Source organism: Stegodyphus dumicola, chromosome 1, assembly GCF_044657685.1.
Source record: "Stegodyphus dumicola isolate Sdum_Otavi_A_Nest chromosome 1, ASM4465768v1".
NCBI lineage: Eukaryota > Metazoa > Arthropoda > Arachnida > Araneae > Eresidae > Stegodyphus > Stegodyphus dumicola.
The window spans coordinates 108,435,650-108,448,778 of record NC_140768.1 but is presented as its reverse complement, the minus strand read 5'-3'; the positions used below and the strand labels follow the sequence as shown (position 1 = coordinate 108,448,778).

Below are 13,129 nucleotides of genomic sequence, written 5' to 3'. Positions count from 1 at the left end.
AAGCGACTCTCGAATTCTAAAAGCCAAATCACAATATCAGATCCACCCTACTATAAAAGGAACTTTGAAAGTAAAAATTTTGAAAATGTCAGAATAGTTCGAAGGCAACTTTGACAGCACCTGTGGAATTACTATTTTGTTTATCTTCATTAACAAAATAGTAATTCAGTCCATCATATTTAAGGCGACCTAGATAGTTTGGGTACGAGGCTTCATATGAAAACATACTAAGTGTTGGAAGAAGAATTTAAAGTAGAACTGTATTTCTACACGTTAGAGATTGCTATTCGTTCTGTAGAAGAAAGATTTGAACTTACTTGGGAATACAGAGCATACTACAGTACAGTTTCCTGTACGACGTAGGAACCCTCAAACATCTTTCAGAGAACTTTTGAATAGACGCAAAGACTAGAAATTGAAACTCACAAATAAAAATTCGAGTAATCTGAACGCTTCAGAACTTTGTGATGAACTGGAAGATCTGTCAAAATACATCGTTCCTGGAGCGGAGCCCCTTGTCATTTTAAAATATGTATAAAATCTTGAATGTTTTCCAAATATACTGGAGTGGAACTTCGAATTTTGCTGTACTTTCCTATAACAGTTGCAAGTGGAGAGAGATATTTTTCAAAATTAAAATACATACAAACTTGTTTAAGATCTTCTATGATGGAGACTAGGCTGACAAATCTTGCTCTAATTTCTATAGAGCAAGATACACCTAAAGAAATTGATCTTTCTGACTATGTTCAAGAGTTTTCGGAAATGAAGGCAAGGAGCTTTCATAAAATTATAGCTAATATTATAAAATAAAAGTTGTTACCCTGGTAAAAAAAAAAAATCATTCAGAAATAAATATTTACACATATTTTGGCGCAATTGAAAAATATGACTATTCTTCAGTCTTGTAGATTTCTTTACTTCTGACGAAGAGGGACCTAAACCTGCTTGCCCTAGAAATTGTTTGAGACCTTAACATAAATCCACACCAAACTTAAGGTTATTGTGTAACTAATTTTGTTTCACTCGGCGTGTTTCTCTTCTATTTTCACAGAATATATTGTTTTCAATGTTTTATAATATAACCAGTTATTTAAGTTTGCTAAATTAAGCGAAAAAAACTTAAGATTGGTGCAGATTTTATAAAAAAATTCAAAACATATTTGTATGTAAAACCTCTTGGATTTTATATAAAAATCTCCGTAAAACTAAGCTTTCTTACTTTTCTTAATGCTATACTTTACGTGACATGTTCCTTTTTTTATATTGACTCATTAATTTATTATCAGTATGTATCTCAGTGAAAGGAGAGAAAAGTCTGTCTCTCGCACGCACACAAAAAGTCTTAAATAACTGATTAAAATAATATGATATCAAATAACCCAGACTAAAGCAAATTTCACAGTTGATCAAGGGGAAATATTTTCCTTTTAATTCTTTCTTCATGTTACGTACCTTTCAACTGGTTCCCTAAGGATGTGCTTTTATTTTTTTAAAAATAATCCAGATGTAATAAAATTCATCATAAAAACACTGGCTCGTGAAATCCTTGATTTTTTTTTTAACTTTTTAAAAATTTTAATTTTTATTTTTAAGCACATTAAATTTATTGAGGGGGGCCCAGGAAACATTTTTGCATAGAGGTCCAAGAGTTCTAGTTACGCCACTGGTATTAGTTTGCAAATTGTTATAAATCTGATGTTTCGTATTAAAAACCTTCTAAAACAGTCATCGCATAACTTTTGAATTATACTGTCCACGGAAAAACGAGGTAATACAGCAAAACTTCTGCCATCCTTTTTCCCGAACTCAAACCCATGGAGGTAGGAAAAGGAGGAGGGGCCATTCCGTGCTAGAAGTGAAGCACTGCTTTGAAGCTTAGGTCACCAGACGGGGTGTTTTTTGTTTACATTCAGAAGCTCGCTTGACAAAATTCTGATAGTATTTCGACACACGACAGTTCCATAGAAATCGAAAAAGGGACACTCTCGCATGAAAGAAACATTCATAGTGTGATGGATAATAGCAATTTGTATAGTTTACTGACATTTACGCAAAAATCACATCTTGGTTATTTTTCAATAACTAACAACAGCGATTTTGATTATGAATTTGTTTTATAAAATTCTAAGCTGTTGCACTACAAAAATATAGATTTTAAGAAAATTGCTAAAAGAGATCTGCCAAAATTTATTTTCTAGAAGATTTGAAAAGTTTGAAACTTGATGGCTAAATGTAAATATAAAATTATGTATGTTAAAATATTTGTAATTAGGCACATAGATCAGATTGTTTTTATTAAATAGAGTAACGCATGCAAGGGCTATCTGCCTAAAGAGAGAGATGCCATCGTGGGGGAATTTTGAAGAAAAACTGACCTTTGAGTGGGTATTAAAAATAATACTTATAATTTTCATTCAAATTATATTCATATATATTTTTTATGTAAAGCTTTCGGGTGTATGCTAAATTAGGGTAAATGACTTTACACGAAAAATATAGTGAATGCACAGAAATTAAAGATTTGCACATGCCGGAAATGATAAATAGGAAATATGTATGGGTATTTATGCATGTGCTTGCAAAAAGCATGTATCTGCCTTTGACAAAATACTTAAATATTCATTAAATTATTTATAAATGTATTTGAAAGGAAGAATTTATTCACTTATAAACAACTGTGATAGTACTGTGAAGAAATCTAATGCTTAAATGTATCTAACTTATAATGATTATAAATGTTATCTAAATATATAATAACCTTAATATTGAATTGTAAACATAAATTGAAATCCTGTTGACAAATACGTTATAAAACTATTTAAGCAAGAATTGTTCGTATTGGTAAGCAATCTGTTAAAAGGTATTGTAAAGCAAATGCTATGAGATGCGCACTTAAGAACGTAATAAAGAGTTTTGGAATATGTATTGTTGAAATGAAGGGTAAAAAAAAAAAAATCTGATAAGTATAATTAAAAGAATTATTCCCTTTACATTTTATAATAACTCAGTTACAAGTTTTAAATAATACTAAAAAAAAAAAAAAACTTATTTTATTCCCTTTCAGAAATGTTCAGAGAAAGTCAAATACTATTTTCCTAATACTTCTCTAATTTAAAATGAACTGAATAGAGCATTAATTATAAATTGACTTACATTTTTCGATTTAAAAGAAGCCAAAAAATCATGTCATATTTAAGAAAGTATTTTAGGAAGAAGCTCTATAAATAGAAAAGAAATAATGCATAATTTTAATATTAATAATACAATAAACTTTGATCTTAATTTTTGTACCTTAACCGAATAAAATCGAATTACCTTAATTTTTTTTTCTAATGTAATTAACGAAAACTTGTGAAAATATTTCATTCAAATTAAACCATTCTGAGAAAACTGTCCTGTGAAAAGTGTAGCATTTAATTCCGTTCAGAATGAAATGTTGTTTAAAAATATGTTGTTTTCACATACTTAGGACTCTGAAGTGTTGTAGAAAAAGAAAATATATACATTTATATGTATATTTGCGACGTAATTACAAAATATTTACACCCGAACGCGTCAAATCCCATAGAACTCAATGGTAAATGACCCAATGTTTTGGTCACCACGTAGGGATCGCCGGTGCTTCAGAGCAGGGTACGGAGAAAATTGTTTAGGGCGACTCCTTCTTACTTCCTACCTCCATGCTCAAACCATACCTAGGTTCTTCCATCCGGGGAAGGGGAAAAACTGCTAAGCCATACAGACATAACGATATCAAGCGATGAAAAGACATCTGCAGAAAACTAACAACATAAACAGGAAAGAAGCAAAGAGAAGCGGAATAACTTGAGCATGAGGAAGGGGGCTGAAGTATGCCGTTGAAGGAAAATGAGCTAGTAGTAACTAAGTAGCGAAAAAAAATAAGATCTGGGAAGAAACTAAAAACATCACCATCGCAAATGAAGACTGAAATTCCGGATGACAGATGGAAAGAAACAATGGCTCTAGGATTTAAGAGAGTATTCCTCCTTGCCTTGAAATGATGCCCAAGAGAAGATTCATTTCCGAAAATAACATTCATTTTAATGACGTGAGGCGGAGGAAGAGACCTTTTTTACATGAATCACATGGATGCAAGCGACACGTGCTATCGCAAGTAAGCAGGCAAACCTTGAGGCTTTTGCAGAGTCTGTAATGCTAATAAAGTTAATAAATATTCATGTTAATAACTAAAGTACTATAAACAAAAAGGTCTGAAAGCTGCAATTTCCTTTAAAGACGCACTACTAAAATTTCAGTAAATGCCCAAGAATAACTACTGGTTTTCACTATATATAATAAAACTTTGATTTGAGTCAAATAAATTAAAAGCTAAATAACCAACTTCAAAAGTTTAAAACACTCCCACTATTAATAAAATAATTCAAATTATTTTTACTAAAATTTGTTTTGAAAGTGCAGTAATAAAATTAAAAAACACAAACCATAAATGAAAAATTAGTTGTAAATATTCCATTCTTTAAATTCTTCTCCTAGTATATGACACTTAATTTATTATTTTTAAAAGTAGAATAATCATCAAAACTGGATATAAACATGAATGTTTACAAGACAATCATTTAAAAAAAAAGGGGGGATATCTCTAAGAGAAATAAGCAATAATAATGATGAAAATCAAAGCATTTTGAATTCCTTTAATTTTTCTCAATTCCAAAAACACATACATGGAGATAATTTATAGCATTTGGCACAATTCCATACAAACATACAATCATCAGGATGCTCTATTATTACGTACCTTAAAGGCAATAAGTGCAAAAATCAGAGAACAAGATTTTGGATCCGAAAACATGGAGGTTACCCACAGATTTTCTAGCTCTAAACAAGATCTGGGAAAATTCTGCTACCTAAAACTATTTCCAATAAAGCAGTGATATTCAAATTTTATGGCAGTATGACCCCATAAAAATGCAAATGACCACTAAAAGCAATTTTACAACCCCATTCAAGAGCGTCAACTCTTAGTTATATACCAAGAATTTCCACTTTTTAAAATTTTTATTCACCCTGCAACCCACTGTTATAAAGTGTTAATTTTGGGTAGTTGTAAATAATGACGAATGAAGCACATATGCCCAATAATAACACTGTCCATATTCCTTTAGTCAGCATGTGGGTCCTGTTACTTATTTACACTAGCATCCATACCCCATTGTTCTAGAAAATTTGAACTTAAAATACATTTTATTTCTGAAAATATTAGGTATTTATAATACACAAATTTGAAAACAATTCATTAATTTTCCGTTTAGAATTCCAAGAAAATTCAAATTTCTCATGACCTTCAGCAGTTAGTGGAACACAGAGAGAGAAAAGTGGATGAAGCATCAGAACTTCGCCTATGGATTTACAAGGTTTGGCTCCATCACACTACTGTTCTATCACAATATCCATCATAGGTTTATTGTGTTACGCCTTGGCAACCAGCTTACCAATGAATCCACAACACCCTGTGCAGCATTCTCACCTTTCTCCTACTGGGTGGCCCCTTCATATTGCCAATCTCCGTCATGTATTCTGTTGCTTCTTTATATATATATATATAATGAATGCATTGGTATCTATTTACATTTCATTGCTCATAAATAAATTTTTTATTCGTTTCAAAGAGTTCTGGTTTTGCAATAATTCATTCATTCGTTTTGGCATTTTTCTGTTTATATACCACGAGCTGTATCATAATTTTTGATATTTTTTGTCTTGATTTCTTCACTCATGCTATATCATATAGTCTGGTTTGACTGTCCTTCCGGTTTTACAATGGTTTTCTTTTGTGAGTTGATGGCTAAATATGATCCTCAGAGTCATCCTTCTTCCCCACATATAAATATATCTGTTTTGCTTAGATTTCGAGCAAAATAGTATGACCGAAAACGACAGTCCTATTATGAATAGATTTATTAAGAAATTATATGAGATGTCATATGAGGGGGACTTAATACATTTTATATACTCCTATCCTTTTTTGTGCTTCATCCCATTCATTTTTCCAGATTTCAACTGTTATTTTTCTCAAGGAACTCTTAATAATGTTCTTGGGAGCAGTATTTTTACTGCAGGCAGGAATCCATTCTGTGCCACTTCTTTGGAAACAATATCTTGACCAGCATGGACTTTTACCCACTTTATTACCATTTTAGTACTGTTGTTTTCTAGTGCTAAATTGTGAATCTCATATACAACTGCAGATTCATTTCTATAATCTGCAACTGCCTGAATTGCGACCTGACCGTCCGAAAAAATAGTAATTAGGTTGGTGTTTCAAAAGTCCAAATGAGTGATGTTGGAGCTATATAGTGGATGTGGCAAAAGATTCCATTCAAGTCCATACAGAGTCCAGCCGGTGAATGCAGACACATGTGGTCTTGCATTATCCTGATGGAACAATATTTAATTGTGCCGGAACTCAGTTCGACGTTTTTCTTTCATAGCATTGTCAACACGAAGTAGCAACAATCTATACACTTTACTGTCAAGGGTTCTACCTTTTCCCACATTATCTTTGTGGATGATACCATGCCAATCCCATCAGATACAAAGCATGATTATTTTGTTAGTCTAATTGCAATTTGTGATGCTGCCGACGGGCTCACCGGGCACAGACTAACCGCCTTTTCGGCCTGTGTTATTGAAGTAAATCCACTTTTCATCACAAGTGACGATTCAGTCCAGAATTTTGTCCTTGCATTGATATTCACATTATTGCCCGGACATGTATTTCCTTATCTGTTTGAGTCAGCTCATGCAACACTCAGTGATTGAACTTGTACATCAAGTTTATGCAATTCACAGCGCAACTAATGGGCATGGCACTAACACCTAACTCCTTAGCAAGCTCTCAAGTGGTCGCATACTGACCTTATTCCACAAGTTCTTCCAGGTGGCCTTCATCGACATCAGTAAGACAGTAAGACAACCTAAGCACTCAGCTTCTTGAATGTCATAGTCCTTGTTTTGGAACTTTCGGTACCAAACCTTCACAGTGTCATATGATACATTAGTGTCTAAAGCTATACACATGATTTGGAGACATTCTGTAGTTGACTTTTTGCAACAGAATTGGAAGTAAACGATGATTCTAACCTGGTAGCATGATAGTTCCATTTCAGACACCTTGTACTTAATGATAACGATATTTTTTTTACAAATTTCACAACACTGTGTTTTAAAGCATGCCTCTTTCTTTCAAATGCCAAAAATAATTTGACAAAATATGATTAAGAATGTATGGCAAAGCCTCGAGGGCTATCTGCCTAAAGGGAGGGATGCCTTCGTGGAGGACTTTCTAAGGGAAACTGACTCGTATACACGCTACACATAAGGAAAACCACGAAAACGCCCATGCAGCCAGCTCGTTCGCGGGATTCAAACCTCGGACCGAACTACCAGTGTTCAGCGACTTTACTGCTCGGCCGCTGGTGGCCCTTGATTGCTTCAAAAAGGTGTAGTTTTACAGTTATGCTTTTGTAATTAGATAATACATTACAGTAGTAAAACAGTACATATGTATTAATTTTTCTGTCTGTCCTTGACGTCTCTCGTAAGTACAAAGCACTTTTCTGTTTTTATTAACAAAATGCATTTTAGGTTAGTTTTGAGTGATATACTAAAATAGTAAGCATTAGTTAAACATTTCCTGCTGTTTATTTTACGTTTCATTGTACATAAAACAATTTTTCAAATTTGGAATGACTGTTTCCTCTTTTGCTATAACCGTTTTTTAGCTCTTTTCAGATTATTCGCGATTTTTGTTATCCACGGCGGCCGTGCCATCCAATTCCGCTGATAATCGGGAGTGCACTGTATAAATTACTCCGTTTACATTATCAACACTCCGCTTAATAATTCGCACAGGAACACAATATACAGGCACAAATTAACCAACACTTGCAATTTTAATATTTACTTTTACAAAAATTAAATAAACCTTGGTTCTTTAATATCTAATACACATTATTTTAAAAAAAATATGTTTTGACGCACTGTATGAAAATCCATTTCGTTTCATCATTTGCCGCAACCAGCCTTCACTTGCCTTGAATTGCAATATAGGAATTTCTTCTTCTCTTGCTGCAGCAAGCACTCTTATTTATCAAATTTCCCATGTTACTGCTTACCCTTGAGCACACATATAACGAACATACGCAACTACTTTTTTTCTAAGTTCGGAAACTTGAAATGCACATCTTGTTTTGTTCATTGCCGCCAGCTGATATGCTGTTTGCTCCAGTTGTGCACACATATTTTTGTCTGCCTTATATACTTTTGCTGCTGCTCTTTTTCCATTTTCCTGCGCCGATTCTACAAATTTCAGTTCAAAAGCCGCTGTATAGCTGCTGTATTTTATAATTTCATAGTTTTTCACGTTTCATTGCGGAAGTACTGTCTGACATTGATGCAACGTTCACTAGTTTGTCTTTTTGCTTTAGAATGTCACGCATTGTTGTTTCTGCAATTCCGTAATCCAATTCCATCTGCTGCCTTGTAGCGCCGTTTGCTACTTTGGAAATTAATTCTAGTTTTTGCGCAATCGTCAACACAACCTTCTTTCATTTTCTTGACATTTTAAATCGGTAACAAAAACACAAAACCAAAAAGCATCAGCACTGAACACAATAAAAGATAAGAAATTAACTCCGATCAGTTCGCAAACACTATCCGGCTTAAACTAACAATGGCGAGTGGGAGGAAGTGGACTTGTCAGTAAGATTAAGACGAGAGAGGGCGGTGGAGCAGGCACTGCAAGGGTAAGTAAGAAATCACTTACTCATCAGAGGGGAAGGTTCCGAGAAGGCCTGGGATATTTTTGCCATAAATTAGCACAATGTTGGCAAATTTAATGTTTCACTCAGTTTTGTGAACATTTTTATTTTCTTTGCTTTACGCTGGGAGAAAAAAAAACTTTGTCCGGCACGCGGGGATAATCGGGAGTCTACTGTATTATATATATGGATGGGAGAAAGTGAGTTTGTAAATTTTAGGTAGCTATTAAAAAACTTCCAAATGTAATACTTTTATTACTCACGCCATTTTCTTCCACTTAAATTTACCTTGGATATTTGAAATGAAATTTACACCCAAAATGACTTGTGAGAAAAAGTGCGACATTTAAACAATCCTTCTAATGTCCACGCCTGCATTTTAGTGATGTAATTTTAGTAAAAAAAGTGCAGACATTACGTAAGCATATACGGTAAATATTTTGGTATGAAGTTCTCTGTGCAATAAAATGATAGTGTTATTGAACTGTGACAATTCTTTTCTGACATGCTTACAAATGTTTAGTTTTTTTTAAGCTAACCTGCCCATTAATTTGCTAAAAATTATAATGAAAGGGAATAAATTGCAATTTGAAAATAGTCGTAGCACTTTGAAAAGTCTCCTAACATGGGTCCCTTACCTTCCGATGGGTACTGGGAAGATATAGCGGTACTTATCTTAAGATTGGTACGGGAATTGTCTCCTAACATGAGTGCCTTACCTTCTGGTGGGCACTCAGAAGATATAGTGGTACTTTCTTAAGATTGGTAAGAGAATTAATAGAATAATAAGGAAGCACTTGGAAAATTTTTTTTGTTTAAATATTTTTTAAACCATTCATTTGAATACATAAATTTTAGTAATGCATTTATCATATCCATTTTTCTTTTAGCACAATATTTGTTAATTTATTATTTTTATTTTAGTTTTGAATACTGTATTTAGTCACACAAAATGAAATACAGTAGATGCTCAATATAATCATATTTTATCCACGGCTATTCTGATAACACTAAACAATGAAAAAAATCCATCAAAATCGCAATGGAATTTAATCAGTTTAATATAAATATAACTAGAAGCAAATAAATAGGTACTCTGCATTTGTTGCTACTTCATGTTTCTCAGACTTAGGAAAAAAACTAAGCCAAAATGTACCAATCTAGCATCAAAAATTCATGATATGGCTATAGGAAGAGTACTGTGCTTTCATCATGCCATTCAAACAGACTGCTTTAAAATATATTACTTTCTCATTAATGCAATACCATGCATTTTTAGTGCTATATTCACACATTTTTGCTCCTTTTCTCATGCCTCTGGCTCAAAATAGAACAGCTTTATCCGAAACATTCTCTACTAAAGCCATTACAATTTGTGTGGGATAATCAAGAACAGCAACAAGGGAACATTTCTCTAATTTCATTATAGTACAGTTTTCCTAATTATGTTGTATCCACGAAATTTAATATCAAGATGAGATAACAAGGCATTGGCACATACTTCAGTTCTTATTATCCCATCAACCATAAAAGTTGCCTACTATTGAACCCAGAAATTTGATGGAGAGGCTAATGCAGTCTTTCAATCAATAACAAGTAGATTAAAAGAAAATTTAAATATCTTACACTTTGCCAAATGTCAACAAACTGGCATTATATTATTAGGTTGATCTTTGGATTATGTTAAGTGTTGGATTATGATGAGATGATATCAAAAGACGAAAAGTACGCCATCTTATTACAGTAGAATTATATATGTTAGTTTGGATAAAGGGGGGGGTGATTTTAATCAATCAGTTTCGCTCAGAGTACAGAAGTTATCTCATCTTAGATCTCACATATAAATATACAAAGATTTCTCATGTCGGCAGTTTCCGCTTATCGGGAATACAGCCAAACAAAGCGTTAGATACGGTTGGTTAAATGCAGCATTAAAAAAAAAAGCTAATTCATACAGTCCGGTATAACAATAAAAATAAAAATAAAAAAAAAAAAGATTAGTTAAATCCTGTGTTTTTTCCGAAGAAGCCAGATCTAAAGGCTGTAAAGGATTGTATATCTGCCTTTAAATATATCAGATTTAATAGGAATTAAGAAACAAAATCAATGTTTATACTTTTTAACACAAATAAGAGCGTTTATCCCATCGCGTTTTATATTATGCCTGATAAAAGAAAATTACAATATAAAATCTTATCTTCATCTTTTCTTTACTACTGAAGATTATTTAAAAATCTATAAATTAATAAAAATTCCAAAAATAAATAACTTAAACAACAGAAGCTAGCTTACCTAAAAATAAAGCAATAATTTTCAAAAAAACAAGGCACAAAGTAGCGTAGTATTATTCCTCAAGTAAAAACCACTCCACAGATTACGGGAATAGTAGTTCGCAAAAGCAGCAACACAAAAATAAAAAATATGAACGGCGTGTGCTTTGGTCCGTAATAAAAGCAATTTCTTCAGGTCTATCAAACACGCAAATTCCTATGAACCCCTGGACTAGCCGATGACATCTCGTCACTTTCAGAAAACGACAGTTAATCTCACATTCCTACAGTACTGCTTTTATCGTCACGCTTTTTTCAGAACAGCCTCTTACACTGGGCCATTCTCTCTCACGTGCACAGAAACTAGCCCTACGGCACTTCTTTTTTCTCTCACGTCGATCAACAACGGAGAATTCGAGGGTTGCCGTAGGAGGTTCTTAAATTTAAGTAGGAGGTTCTTGGAGAAAAATAATTTCTTTATCGCCAACTACCCCGCCAATTAAGGATTTTTGGTTTCCGTTTGTAAGCGTGCAAAGTTTCCCAGAATTTAATGCAAAGAAATTCTAAGAATTTTTTTTATTTCCTTAGAAATTCTTTGCTTTATGTATTCATAGACACCGCGTGAGAATCACCAACAGCCCAAAATGGATTGCAATAAACCTTGTCTTCGTTATGCTAAACTGCGAATTTGTAGTAAAAGCAAAAGTACCTTGTTACCACATAATGCAAAACGGTTTTTGTATTATAATTCTCAACATTATTTTCTTTTAAATGCAATTAAATAAAAAGGTAATTTATTTTCTAATTTTTTTATGAAACTCCATTGATATTCTTTTTTTAACTAACTTTTTTAACCCGATATAAGTTTTTTTTAGCTCTTCTACGGTATCCTATTTATTTTTTCCTTTTAGGAAAATTTTTGACTCATGAAACTGCTGATATTGATCTTCCAATTCCTAGCTTAATATGCTTAACTCTAATGTCACAAGAGCAAACAGGGATGAATACAATAATTCCTAAAATGTAGTTCACATTTATCCATTGATTGCCTGAAATACCTTATTCAGAAAATATGCAGCATCCTTTGCTTCCAAAAAGCAACAATTCCCTTTTCTTCCAAAAGGCAGGTATACCAAAAATGTTATTTTAATGATAACTAGGATTTTTAATTATTAAAATAATTAAATATATGAAATGAAGTACTAACAATATAAGGGAGACACAAAGAGATTAAAGCGGTTAATATTAAAGATATTTGAAAGGAAATGCTTTATTATTTTCTTTGATACACCACAATATTGCCTGTGTTTGGTATTTGTTGACTGACAGATTGAAGCAAAGTTCAAATACTTCTTTCCTAAAGAACGGAGTTCTGGTTCGCATTTATTTTACTTATAGACAAAAATCATGGAAACACCATGTCTTTTCTCCTGAAACCGAACCTGGGACGTCCTATCCATGATGAAAAATATTATTCTTTGGCTTCTGATAGGCTTGAAAAAATATTTATGATGCTGTTACTTGTCCGTCCGATCTGAAAGAATGACCACCACTTCATCAATTTATCGTCGCCTAGAGATAGTGATATCTTGTTTTTGATAGTTTGTCTTTTGCCTAGCTCCGTCTCAAAGCTGAAGGAAGACAGCCCAAAGTGGTTGTAATGTTTTTAATGGTAAGGGTCTCTTTACTCTTCTTTCGTTACTATTAATTTCTCGAGAGGACTCTCAGATTGAAAATATTTTAAATGCCCTCAGCTTGAAGAGTCTTATGCACTTACAAACATCCATGCCTTCTCCAGAATTCGAACCCAAGCCCAAGGCCGAGGCAGTCAGCTACCACAACACTGTGTGCAACGACGATAAACAGTTTATCTAATATGGGGGGGAAGCAGAACTATCTTCCTTCAATATTCCATTTTGCATGATTTCTTTTTAAGGCCATTTTTATTTTTTAATTCATTATTACAATACCAAATCCTTTAGACGCGGAAGGTTCTATAATATATCCCTCTTACTAACGCTTTGGCTTCCTATGTCCTCCGTGAAATGACCATAA

At 33.1% G+C, this 13,129-nt stretch overlaps 1 protein-coding gene across 2 annotated transcripts in view; it reads right to left on the bottom strand.

The window, feature by feature from the left end:
• The window catches only part of LOC118179781 (interference hedgehog-like), a 204,847-nt gene extending 193,372 nt beyond the window's left edge, over positions 1-11,475 (bottom strand). For both annotated transcript variants that reach the window (XM_085819144.1, XM_085819152.1), the window contains exon 1: positions 11,097-11,475. The gene's annotated coding sequence lies outside the window, so the exon portion shown is untranslated. The remainder of the gene's footprint in view (positions 1-11,096) is intronic.
• Between the last annotated feature and the right edge of the window lie 1,654 nt (positions 11,476-13,129).